Genomic DNA, 13087 nt, shown 5'->3' with positions numbered 1-13087 from the left:
CGTTTTTCATTATGTTTAAAGCTTCTGAGAGTACACCGATTTTTCTTTTATGAAAGTCAGATGGGATTCCAAAGTACTTTTTTTTTCCTACAGGGGCATTCCACATATTTTCTCCACAGCAGGGCTAATGTGTTGAGGACATGATGTGTTGAGGCAAGCAGGTGACACCCAAATATTGAACCTTCTGGCCTGCATGCAGCAAACCTGCACAGCATATTAACCCGAAGAGCAAAAGCAAGGTGTTGGTGGCATCATGGTGTGGGGAGAGCTAGAGAAATTGATAGACATAAATACAGAAGAATCAAGAAAAGCTGCTGGTGTTCGCAAGAGACAATTGGATAAACATTAGCTACAGAGGAATTAATAAAGCCCTAGCCTGGGACTTGAAATTGATATTCACAGACAATTCGCATCCACACCAACCGAGCTTGAGCTGTTTCGTAGAGAATGGCAAAGTGGCTACGGCTAGTGTGTCTCTGTGCAAAACAGAAACATTCCCCACCCCAAAATAAAGTCACACTTCTCAGCACATGGGTTTCTAAAAAAAAAGGCTTAAAAGCCAATAATCTGTCTTTCCCTTAAAATGATTTACTACTTTGTCACACTACAATCCCAGTGAAACACAGTGAAGCCTGTTGTTTCAAAGTGACAACAGATGACAAACTTCAACTGGTGTAAATGCTCGGGCAGGACACGGCGAAACCTGCTGGCTGGATTTTTTTAATTTGATATAAGCGACAGAAGGCCATCAGTCAACTCACCAAAGATCCTTCTAACAAATGAGGACGGATCGGTGGGAGCAGGGATGAAAGTCGAAGCTGGAGTGCAGGTTTAAAAGTCACGTTGACTGATTGTCAATGCAGATTAATGGGCAGTTGTTTGAAAAAAATAAAAGGAAGAGTGGGCATCTCGCCCACTGTTGCTGTGACAAGGGAGAAGAAGAAGAAAAGAAGCAAGATGGGATTAATGAAACACTAATGCAGAGATTCCCCACCCCTAGTTTCAACAAGGATGAAACTGTGTGCTCCTGGTCAACTGCACACATTGTTGGCCGAAAACAAGCCTGCACACACAGACCTAATGGTTGGAAGCGAGACAAACAGCGACGCAGCAACTCCCACATGAACAATATTAACCTTTAGCTTTTTGAGCTTGTGTTTGTGGGTGCGTCTGCGCCTCAGCATGTGTTGCATCTTCCCCTAACCTTTAACTTGCGCCAATCAGAAGGTGAAATGTCATTTTTTTCCCCCTCCCTCTCTCTCTTTCTCGCTCTTTCTGACTCTCTCTCTGACCCAGTTTCTCCTTGACTTACTCCTCTCAACACGCAACATTGCAGCTGCTGTTTGTCAAATGATGCAGCATCGGAGAGGGGAACTACTGGGGCAACTCTGTACGCGTGTGTGTGTGCGCGTGTCGCTCCAAAAGTGTTTGTTCACCTGTTTGTCTTGTGCGCTTAAGGGATGTTAATGCATGTGTGCTGAAATTCGGCAGCGCCGCTTTTTTTTAAAAGACGATAATGATCTAATAAATGAGGAGCGACATTTACAGCGAACAAAGAAAAAAGACGCGCTTCTGAAGTTATTGTATGATCAAGCCAGTGCTTCTTCCTTTTCAGCCGAACTCCTGGCTGATGTGAGGGGAAAGAAGCCTGCCGCTGTCACTTCCTCAGGCTCCTTTCCCAGTTTTTAGCCTGCAAGTGATTTGCACTAAACTGTTGGGGTTTTTTCCGGGGCTGCAGCTCGATGATATCGGTGAAAAGAGCCATTACTGCCAATTAGCTACTCTGTCATTAGGGAGGACTGTGTGGGCTACTGGCAAAACTCTCCACACAACGGACTAAGTTACAGCTAAAATAGCTGGTAAAGTTGAAAACTGCCTTCTAAAAACGTTCCACATCGGCAGCGGTTCAGTCTTCGCAGGTCTTAATTTTACAGGCGGTCGTTATGGTTCTGGAATTAATATTGGAATAGCTTTGGGTGCTGGCGTTGCGTTGCATATTTTCAAAAACTATTTGCATCAGCTTAAAGCATTACCAGCAGCAACTCCCCGCACCCCACGCCCCCCAGCAGGTTACAGAGTTTTAATGCACCAATCGACCGCTTTCAAAACTCTGCACTCCCTCGGTGTACACCTGTCAGGTCGTGTGGGTTTCAGGAGAAAGGAGCGCCTGCACACCTCGAGCAGGCCGCGCTTGCATTTATATGTGTGAGCTTGTGTGTGTGTGTGCATGTGTGTGAGCGCTCAGTGGATGTGTGAGTGATTAGGTAAAGGCAGGGCTGAGCAGGAGTCAGTGGAGAGAGACTCAGGAAGCGATGTGCTTTAAAATGAGTCTGTCCACATCATGTCATGTTGGAGCGCGCTCAGTCTGTTCATGTTTGAGACAGATGACTTGCTCCACTCCCCAAGGTCCCCCTGTTATTCTGCATCCTTTATCTCCAACTGATCCGACACACGGCCCACGCCATGTGTGTATGTACGTCTTTACTTGTCTGTGCCGGAGTGCGTGTGTGTGTTTGTGCTTTGACTGCATCATTGTCTTCCACTTTATTGTGAGCAAGGATGCACTGAATGCACTGGAGTGCCTTTTTTTTGGTATTGTATTTTTTCCTTCCTATGTCAAATGGATCGTCTGCGAGGAGGCCCAGAAACTCTCTCAACTTTGGACTTAAAAATTTCTCCACATCGTCAGCTCGGCCTGGAGCGTCTCGGTCCGATTTCACGTGGAGTTGTGAAAAGCGGTACACATGCAGGACTCTTCAAGATGCACAAAAAAGTCTCTTGGAGGTAACGCCCTAAACCCAACAGAAAGCTGGAAACCACCATTTTGACATTTTACACCCGTATTTAGCTCACGGCAACAGAGAAGTGAAATGCATTTTTTTCCCCCTCTGTCTGACCCAGTTTCCCTTGAACTTATTCCTCTCAACACAACATGTCAGCTTCTGTTCACCAAATGATGCAATTTCAACGGGCACTTGCAGGAGTGTGTGTTTTTATGTGCCTCTGATTGACAACGTCCCCAATGAACTTGGGTGCTAACTGGGGTGACGTAGTATCACCCATAACGACGCAGGGCGAAGCACCGCCAAGGTTCTTGAAACTTTAATTAGTTGAGGGCAGCAAAAGAGGTTTTGGGGCTTAAGAACTGCTGGTGTAATTTATTTGGTTTCTTCCTGAGTTAGATGAAGTTACTTCTTTTTTTTTTTGAGGCCTTTCTATTCTCTCAAAAACTCCTAGAAAGTTTTGACTGTTAAAGGAGTAGAAAATTTATTTTTGTTGATGCAGGTAGAAAAAAAAAAGAACGGTTTTAATTGCTCACCCATAAACTCCACCACCTTGGATCGTGGCACATAAAGCTATAAAATCTGGTACACATGCAGAAATCATCAAGACGGACAAAGTAATTATTGGAGGTATGCCCTAAACCCAACAGACTGTTGGCCATGTCGGGCCACAATCATCATTTTGACTTTATGCATGGTAATGACGTTCCCTCCACCCCCACTTTCTCTGTCCCCGTTTTTTGTTCCAGATATTCCAGATGCAGTTTACTAAATGATTCAGGGTTTGCATTTTCATGATCCAGCGCTTGCTTGACGATGTTCTTCAATTAAACGGGGCATGAACATTCGAGGCCAATCGTGCTTGAAACCTCCATCCATCACTTGGGCCCTGGAGCCAATGACGATGGCAGAAAGTTAAAAGTGTTAAGTTTTTTCTAAGTCAGATGTGCTGATTCTTAAAACCTTAAATATTCACCCAAAAAACCCCATTCTGCTCACATGCCAGGGTTGACAACCATTTATTTGTGAGAAACAAATCATCAGACCACTTCTAGCTAAATATTAATTATTGGTATGCTGGTGTTTTGTTGTTTTTATGGTGATTTGCTGTAAAATTAATGATCCACTGAGACATAATCTGAATCTGAACTTTGATGTTGTTCTGCAGGTTATAAGTTTGTCCTAAACCCCAAAACGAAGTCTTGTTTGACCCATTTTGGGTCAAACTTGCCATTTTGACATTTGATGTAACAGCTTGCAGCTTATTATTTTGATATTAGAGGGTGAAGTACCACAGGAAGTGGGCGGGGCCAGACCTCAAACTCTTAGTTTCCGTGATAAAAGAAAAAATGACGCAAAAAAAACCCCTCAGTTGATGGTAATCAGGTTGGAAACAAAAACATGGGGAAAAAAAGTGACATAACTTAAGCCCCGCCCACTGATAAGACAGAGTGGCACATTTTAGCCTGCACTCTCTGACCCCATTGATTTCATTACCACACAGTTTCAACTAATGAACCTCTAGTCGAACACTACTGTGTCATTGGTTCTGCTCTACATCAGACATAGCTGGACATCAATCCAACAACAGCAACAGGGAACATCCTGGTGAAATCTGTGGCGAAACGTATCCACCGCTCCACCGAGATTTCAAACAGCCATCTCCAGCTCCTGCTTCGATCGAGGTTTGTGAAATTCGGCACACATATGTAACCTCTCAAGATCTTCAGTAAAACCAAAAAAGAGGTCTCTTGAAGATATCGTCCAAACTCAGTACGCGAAGGGAAGTGTTTGTGCTTCCCGATGAGAGACCGGGGTTTGCGGCCTGTTGAGGTAAAAGCTCTGTCCCCGCTGGATCCACTGTGGAGGTGACAGAACAGACACCCACAGAGAGAGAGAAAGAGAAAGAGAGAGAGAGAGAGATGCCAAATCGCTCTCTCTTTCTCTCTCTCTCTCGCTCTGACTGCAGACTGGGATGCTGGCACAGACACTCCCTGTCTTTGAGCTGCACACAAAGACACTTTGGGAGCTGCTGACAGGTCCTCTGCAGAGGTTAAAAGCTGTCATAAGTAGACTTGAAGCACCAGCCCAGTGGTGCTGGCTGTGCAGGGCCTTAATGCCCAAGCCTTTTGCTTGGCAATGCAGAGCTGCTTTTTTTGACTGATGTCCACGGACCACACACATCCAAGCCCATCCACGATAAAAAAAAAAAGAAAAAAAGGGGGAACGGATTTGTTCATGAATATCTCTGAGCATATAGACGCATTTTTCGCAGGCCATGCACACGCACCGCGATAAGTGCACATGCCCACACGTCGCAACTTTCAGCACAGTCATTCAGATGTACACAGAATCCAAAGTACACACATTTAAGGAGTCTAATGGAGCGTTTAAGAGAAACTCTGAGTGTGAGTGAGAGAAGAAAGCTGGCATACACACACTCACGCACACGTGCATGCAATCTAAAGCACATATGCTTCCTCCACTTAAACAGAGAGCGATCACCTCCCACCTCCTCTTTCCAAACTCAGCTCGGCGGTCCCTCCTCCCCTCAACCCCACACTTCATCACCTCCTTCCATATTCCCCTCACAGGCATATGCACGCACGACTGTCCTCTGTGCACACACACACATGTGCAGTTATGCCAGCACACATCAGACAGATCAGGTCTCACTCATCTGCCGTTCCTGCACTTTTTTCTGGAGAAGAAAAAAAAAAAATCTCATGCATCTGCATCTTCTTTTGGCCTCCCTCGCCCTGTGCTCCACACACAAGCCCCACTTTTACCCCGCAAACATACATTAGCGCATGCATGCACGCATGCAAAAAAAAAAACACACACCTCTATTTTACCTCACCCCATCCCGTGCTGTAGCAGAGTGCTTTCTGCCGAGAGGATTTAGAGGTACCCTGTAATTTTGCTGCTGGAGGAGCTTTTAAGTCCTGCCTGATCTTCTGGGTATGCAGGCAGCCTGCGTGCGTGTGCGTGCGTGTGTGTGCGTGCGTGCGTGTGTGTGTGTGCGTGTGTGTGAACATGTATTTGTTTATCTCCACACCCATGTTGCTGTCTGCTGACTTCTCTGGACTGGAGGGATTCTTTTTGTTTTATGCAAAAGTGTGACTAGCAAGTAAACCTTTTGACATTTTTTGATGTAGCCACAATACAGTTTACCAGGACGTCATGTGATAAAACACAAAACAGCCCTTAACGTAATTACTAGGACAAGGATAATTATTTGTGGTTTAAAAGAATTTCTTTCATAATAGAAGTCCAATTTCTTTTTGTCTTATTTCCGTCTTTTGTCTGCAGTCTCGCCTGTAAGCTTCAGTCAGACTGGATAGATTCTCAGTTGGATCTGAGGTGTGGACTTTGACTGGGACATTGCTGGATTGGAATACAATAAAATCTAAACCACCCCATTACACTCTTACTGCCTGACTTTTAGGATCACTTTCTCTTTAGGCGTATCCCCATAGCATGATACGGCCACCGCTGTCTATCACCATGGGAACAGAGTGTTCAAGTTGATGTCTAGCGTTAGTTTCCAGCCTTGCGTATTATTTCTGATGTAAAAGACAGCACTTTGCTTAAAGCGGTGTCCAGTGTGGCTCGTTACTACAGTTCAAGATTAATATTGACTGTTAATAATAATAATAATAATATTATTATATTATATTACAATTCACAGGTTATTCACGCCAGTTTGATCCAGATAGAAGCTTTTTTTCATTTTTAATTGGGGCAGAAAGATTAGAGACAAATTGAAATTCTATTCAAATGCAAAGTACTAATCTTTACATAACTGCACTTTTTGCAATCTTTCTCAAGGACAAAATGTATCCAGCTCCAAACAGAGCGGCCCCGGGTCCAGCTTGCACTTCTCCGAGCTGGCTGCCTTTTAATAAACACCCGACAAATGTTTCTTTTAATAAGGTAAATCTGTGAAAAAAGACAGAAAAAAGTCCAAGTTTTGGCTCTCCGATAGTTTACACATTTCCTTCCAGCAACAATCAGATTGTTTCATTTGTTTAATTGAACTATTACATCATCAGGTCAGTTTAAAAGAAAACAAAAACAAAACAAAAAATACATAATTGTACAAGTGTTTATTAAGTTTGTGACAGGTTTCTGGCCCTCTCAACTCGACAATTTTGGCCCAAGAGACAAAACGTTTGGACGCTCCGTCCCAGCCTGTCAGTTTGGGTGGCTACAGCTGCTCCATACTCTCTGTTTTCCCTTAATGGAGTAAGCAGTGCTGTGTAATATATTTTGGGACATTGGTTTTTAACCTGACCTCGAAAACATCCTCCCCTTGTTCTTCACGATGGCGTTTGCTCACTACTACTCCCTGACTAACTGAAGCTATGCGGCTACACAGAGATAAAAGTACGCACGGTTGGCGCTGATGCTTGTTTTTATTTCGAGATGTCAGAGCAAAAGGGGAGAGGAGCTGCAAAGAATAACGCCAAAACAACCTATCGATACAAACATTACCCTCTTTATCGTTGAAGAATGCCTTTCGAAACGCAACAGTGTTTGTAACGAGACAAAAAGTGAGCCAGCGTGTGTGTGAGAGCTGGAGCAAACTAACCGGGATGTGGGAGAGGAGCTCCCCCTCTGGCTGAGGAGTGACGCAGGGGAGCAGAGCAACAGTTGCATTCGCGGCGGGCAGCTAAGCGCCGCAAACCTTGACCCCTTACCCTGCTCGGCGTTACACCACGGCCAGGCGGCTCCTGGGAGCAGACGGCACGCGGTAACATCAGAGCTCCCGCGTGGCGGAGCTTTAAGCGGAGAAGCAGAGAGAGAGATGAGAAAATCAGCTGTGTCCACCCTCATTACTCAAAACCACATTTGTTCTGACCCAAATTCAATATTGGATACACAAAATGGCATAAAAAATTTGCGTGTCAAGCGTTGAAGCTGTGACAATTTTATATTGTCTGCCAGGTTCTATTACGACAGAGAAGCATGAAGCAGAAAGGAGAGAAAAAACACCAGCCCAGCCGGGAGCTCGACTCATCTGAGATGATAAAAACAAAAAAAAAACGCATCTTCTTGGCTGATGCCAAACCTACAGACGAGGCTACGTGGGAGAGAGATGGCGAGCGGGAGGGCTGGAGGTTGATTACTGATTTCCATTCCTATTTCTGGGACAAAAGAAATGGAAGTATGATGGGCTGGGACATCTATTTAGATCCATTTCATTCCACTATAATCAGGCTTTAGCCATGCCCTAATACTCAGGATTAGAAAAGGTTCAAAGTGCAAACATCCAGATCCCCCCAGTATTATTCCAGTCTGTCAACCCCGGTCTGTATGTGTTTTTTCGTCCACATATGTGTATGTGTGTGTGTGTGTGCGTGTGTGTGTGTGTGTGTGTGTGTATGTGTGTGTGTGTGTGTGTGTGTGTGTGTGTGTGTGTGTGCGTGCTTCCCCTGTGTGCGCGCCAGGTCTGCCGGGGAGGGTTATCTCTGGAATCAGGCACATAAACCTAATCTAACCCTCCCTGTGCTCGTTCAGGAGTGAAATATTTTGTGCAAATAGGCTCTCTTTTGCTTCTCAGCACTTCAGTTCTGCCCGACTAATGTAAACAAAAACCCAGATAGGGAAATCGCAGCTCTGAGAAATGGACATTTTTATTGCGACCGCTCTGTTGGACGCGTAAACACGCCGACTGGAATGCAGTGTGTCGTTCGGTGTCCCCGCTCTGCTCGAAAAGCGCGATGAAGCGGCTCCGGTGGCGTTTTCCTCTTCCCGCCTTGACGCTAACCGGGAGTGATCCGATGGCGTTTGTTGCCCGCTTATGTATTTATCTCCCATTTCTCTTTTTTTGGGGGGGGGGAATGTAGACATTATTGGCGGTGGTTACCGCGCCTAGCGTTTTTCCCTGCTTTTGCTCGTCTGAGTGGGAGTCTGAAAGCTGTGGGTGAGAGGCAGCCAATGAATGTCACCTCTCATCCACATTCTCATTAAACAACCTGCTCTCTGTCTGTCACATGGGGCTGTATCCATCCCCGCGCTTGTGCTCTGGGCAGATGTTGCGCACGCAAACGTGCACGGCGCGCCTCGCTCCACACTGAGCCTATTGCTCTGTGTGAAACCTTCCCCCACTTCTCCTGGGCCGAACAGGAATAATAAGCAGTAGATGATTCATGATGGATATGGGGCAGGTGGGGGGTGGGGGATGTATTCAGCAGGACCACCTGAGTGACCTCATTTAGCAGACCTGAGAATAAATATAGACTCTAGCCTGAGCATGTGTTGTCCGGACCACTCAGCGCCGGTATCCCGCCACACGTCTCCCACTCCTCTCCCCAGAGCACCTTGGGGAGCAGGCCCTCCTCTCCACCCCAAATCTACTTTTGTTTTAGTTTTTAGTCGATTGTCAAGATCTCCACTCGTATGCGAATGTTAAAAGGGAAATTGCTGGGATTTTCATGGCCCTCTGTCGAAGAGGCAACTCTTTCTGTATTGTTACTAACATAAATCCAAGCTGGTTTTGTCGCAGAGGCTCCAGCTAACGACCAGTCTGGATCGGACCGAGACCAAAAGGTCCGTTTGTTCGCATCGCCCTCGTTTAGGCCGCTGTATTCAAACTCTGGTTCATTTGCCTGTAAGGTCTGGTTCATTTGGGGAGGTGTGAACACTTGTGTCAACTTTGATGCGGACCAAGAATCCAGCAAAACAGAGTTAGCATAAACAGCCTCGTTTAAGCCTGGAGTTGCTTTAGGAGTGTGGAGGTTTAACATCAGCGGGGAGGGGTTTTTGTTTTAGGTCGCCTTTAGTTAACCCTGAAAAATATGATGAAAATGTGCCTTCCTTTTAGCCCACACATCTAAATTTAGCCTGAACAAAGATGTTTAAAATCAGGTTGCACAGCGGATCAATCCCACCCCCCCTTTTCAGCCACATTCAGACATCTGCAGATGTCTTTGTGCAGCAGAACTTTCACTTTTGGCTTTTCTTGCACTTTTTCACATTAATTAGAAGAAAGGCATCATCATCTTTTGAATTTGTTGCTGACGGCGTTTAGCCGCTGGCTTCAGGCTCCATTACCAAGGAAGCTGAATTTATATTATACGAGTTAACTACTGCAGGTAAGACATCATTTACTTACGACGTTTCAACAGAACTTTACTTTAAAACAACCTCCTTTAATATGTTTTCTTGTAGGCAAAAATACAGTAGAAGAACATATGTAGCTCTGGAACAGGAGCTTTGCTCTTGGCTCACGTCGTTGTACTGTAGATATTTCCCAACATCAACATTTGGCACCTGGTTTCTCTTATGACTTCAGCAGCTGTAGATCTTTTGTTCTCCCACTAGTCACTCTGTGGCCAACGATCCACACCCACAAAGAGGGTCTTAAATCACACAAACCCCCTCTTATGGAGCCAGCCGCTTTCATTCAAAAACGCAGCATTCCTTCATGCAATGACCACTTCTTTTGGGTATTCTGGACCGCTGAGTTTGTTCCACTCAATCATTAGCGGCGGACCGGTCCCGTCTTTGTTCTTCGTCCTGTCATTCCTTCATCTCTCCCTTGTGTTTTTATCTCGGCCGAGACACACAGGAAGACCCAATTCCCCGCTTTCCTCCCCTCCAAAGCGCGACATGACTGTTGGCCTTTTAATATCTGGAAATCCAGATTTGGATTAGCGTCAGCGCTCGGGGATGAAACGAGAGGGACCGAGAGAGGGGGAGAGAGAAAGAGACGAGGGGAAAATTGAACAAGAGCAAGAGAAGATAGAGTGAGAGGCTTTCAGATTAAAGCACCAAAAAATAAATAAATAAGTAAAGAATCTGGCAGTGCGTCCTTGTTGTTGAGTGGGGTTAGGGAGTTTGACAAACGTAGCTGGCACAGTTTTAGCGTGATCTCTTGACACGATAGATGTGAGTAAACCGAAATCAGCCGAGGCAGAGTCTCCGGGTCCGTTTGAAGATTTGCAGCGCTTTTTTTTGTTTTGTTTTTGTTTTTTCAGCGCGCAACAGTTGGTTTCTGCAGTTGATTTCCATCTTGAGCAGCGCTTAAAAGATGGATTCGCAGAAGGAAATGTGGTTATGATCGGACACAGTTAATCAGATTATGAAGTTCCAGCGGTACAGTAATGGCTTGAATTATGTGACGTTGTACATGGTCTGAATGCAAACAACATGTGAAGCGATCGTCTTTATAAATCCAGCTCCCTTTCAGTCGTTGGGCTAAACAGGAGCCTCAAAGGGCCAACTTATCATTATGCCACATCAGCGATGCAGAGGCCCCGTTCAGCCAGCCTGAAGGAATGGTTAATTTAGACGACAGGAGTAAGTTAACACTGAGAAGATTTGCTCTCCCTGAGTGGATATAAAATTCACTCTTAGTGAGATTATTCAAGCGCCTTTGAGCCTGAGCTTCAAAGAGGTTCTACTTTCTTTCTTTCTTTTTTTTTTTTTCTGGTGTAACTTTCCCCTGGAAATGGAGAAAAAAGGGAAAGAGGAGAAGAAACTGGGTGTGAAATCAGAGATCAGGTTATAGTGCTTGTATCAGCACCCGGTCTATCACAGCCGGGGCCGGGCCTGGTCACCTCTCAGTCGTTGGACGATTGCTTTAAACGCGTCACGGCTCCTCGGTTACACTGCTGGGATAAAAACAGCCTCGATTCAGGCCGGAATAATAAAAATAATTAACTGACTCTTCCCAAATGAGAAGACTTACCAAAAACTTAGATTACTAGAAAAGTATTTCCTTCCCTCCATTCTCAACTCTTGCCTTATACCTGTTACTCTTGCATCAGTGGATGTATCCAGGACCTTGAAAATAATGTGATTCAAACAATATTCATAAAAACCATGATGACTGTATTTCTCATCTGCGACTTCTAGCATTTTAGGACCTGTAGGCTGTGTGGAGTGGATTTATTGCACAAGTGCTACGTTCATCGGAATGGATGTCACGATTGCACACAAAGAAGAAATTATGTCACTTCTCATAGTCCGACATTTGTGTTGAATATACTAGGTTTGTGTATATACGTTGTGTGCAACTTGGAGTGATTTGAGAAATCCAATGATTCAGTTTGAAAAATAGGCGAACTGAGATGACAAAACTGCTAATTTTTTTCACTATCTATGGAAAATGCACAAGTGTGTTTTAGTTGGGGTCCAGAAAAGTACTGAATTTTGTAATAAGAAATATGTAAGAGTCCTATTTGATTGTTTATGTCACCAAAAAATCTCAAATTCTGGATTGTTTTTATTCAACAAATGAAAATTTGAGTCAAATTTTCACTTGACTCAAATTTTTCACAGTGAAGCTACATTTCCTGCTGACGTCTGGTGAAACTTGAAAATTGTGTCACTTTTTGTGACGAACATCCTGCTTTAGGTTCACTTTTTATTGCAAACGAAACTAAAAAAACAAAAGAAAAACCTGAAGCTCTATTTTAACTCTCATTCAGATAAAACACTTTCGTGACTCACAGCTGTTTAAAATCGTACCGACATACCAAATCCCATCCAACAAATTTATTTTGATGTATTGTTTAGGTAAAACTACTTAACATTTGGTTTAAAGAAATAACGGCGCAGCTTTCATAGATCACAGGACGCAGATAACTCAGCGGGGCTCGCTAAGCCTGGAGCTCGTTCACATTAATGCTGCACGTAAATTTGAAATGTTGTTCTGTTCGTGCGCGGCACTTAGATGTCCCGGCCCCTCCTGTATATTTCAGTGTCTGCTTCACTCAGCTGTGTTGAGTCTACACCAGAATTTCAGGGGGGGGAACCAGGGGGCTCGGTTGATTTCGCCAAAGAGCTCCTGACAAGATGTTATCGCAGCGAGCCTCACAAATTATCACGCACTCCGGCTACGCTAGCAAAATGTTGTGCTTGCCCTCGTAATTTAGAGGCCGCGCGCCATCTGATAGCGTAACACAATATTAGTGCTGTTCATTATTTCGTTTTGTTCAATTTCTCTGAAGTAAAAAAGCTGGACTCCCTCGGGATGGGGGGGGAGGTGACAAAATGTCAGCATTAATAACACTTAGGAATGACAGGACATGAATCAACTAGATGAGCCTTTTCTTGTGTGTGCGTGTGTTTTTCCGTAGCGCCGGAGCCACATTTCAACAGCTTGATTCGGGAGTTTATAGCAAGTAATCGCATGTAGAAACATTGATTCAGCCATGCCAGTAAGTATTCCAGTGTTTGTCGGGCATTGTTTCGACCCACATCCCCTCCCCTCCTTCCTCTGCCCAGTAGCCAAGTTTGCTTCTCTTTGTGCTGTCATTAGATAAGCATCCTCTCCAAGACAATGTCATCAT

The 13087-nt window shown here is 44.7% G+C and overlaps 1 protein-coding gene across 1 annotated transcript in view; it reads left to right on the top strand.

Annotated features, from left to right (window-relative positions):
• Window positions 1-13087, top strand: part of efnb1 (ephrin-B1) — a 78998-nt gene that overhangs the window by 46772 nt on the left and 19139 nt on the right.

This window comes from Poeciliopsis prolifica, unplaced genomic scaffold, assembly GCF_027474105.1.
Source record: "Poeciliopsis prolifica strain line A6 unplaced genomic scaffold, Auburn_PproV2 SCAFFOLD009, whole genome shotgun sequence".
NCBI lineage: Eukaryota > Metazoa > Chordata > Actinopteri > Cyprinodontiformes > Poeciliidae > Poeciliopsis > Poeciliopsis prolifica.
Note: the sequence above shows the minus strand (reverse complement) of the source record. Positions and strands in the feature narration are given on the sequence as shown.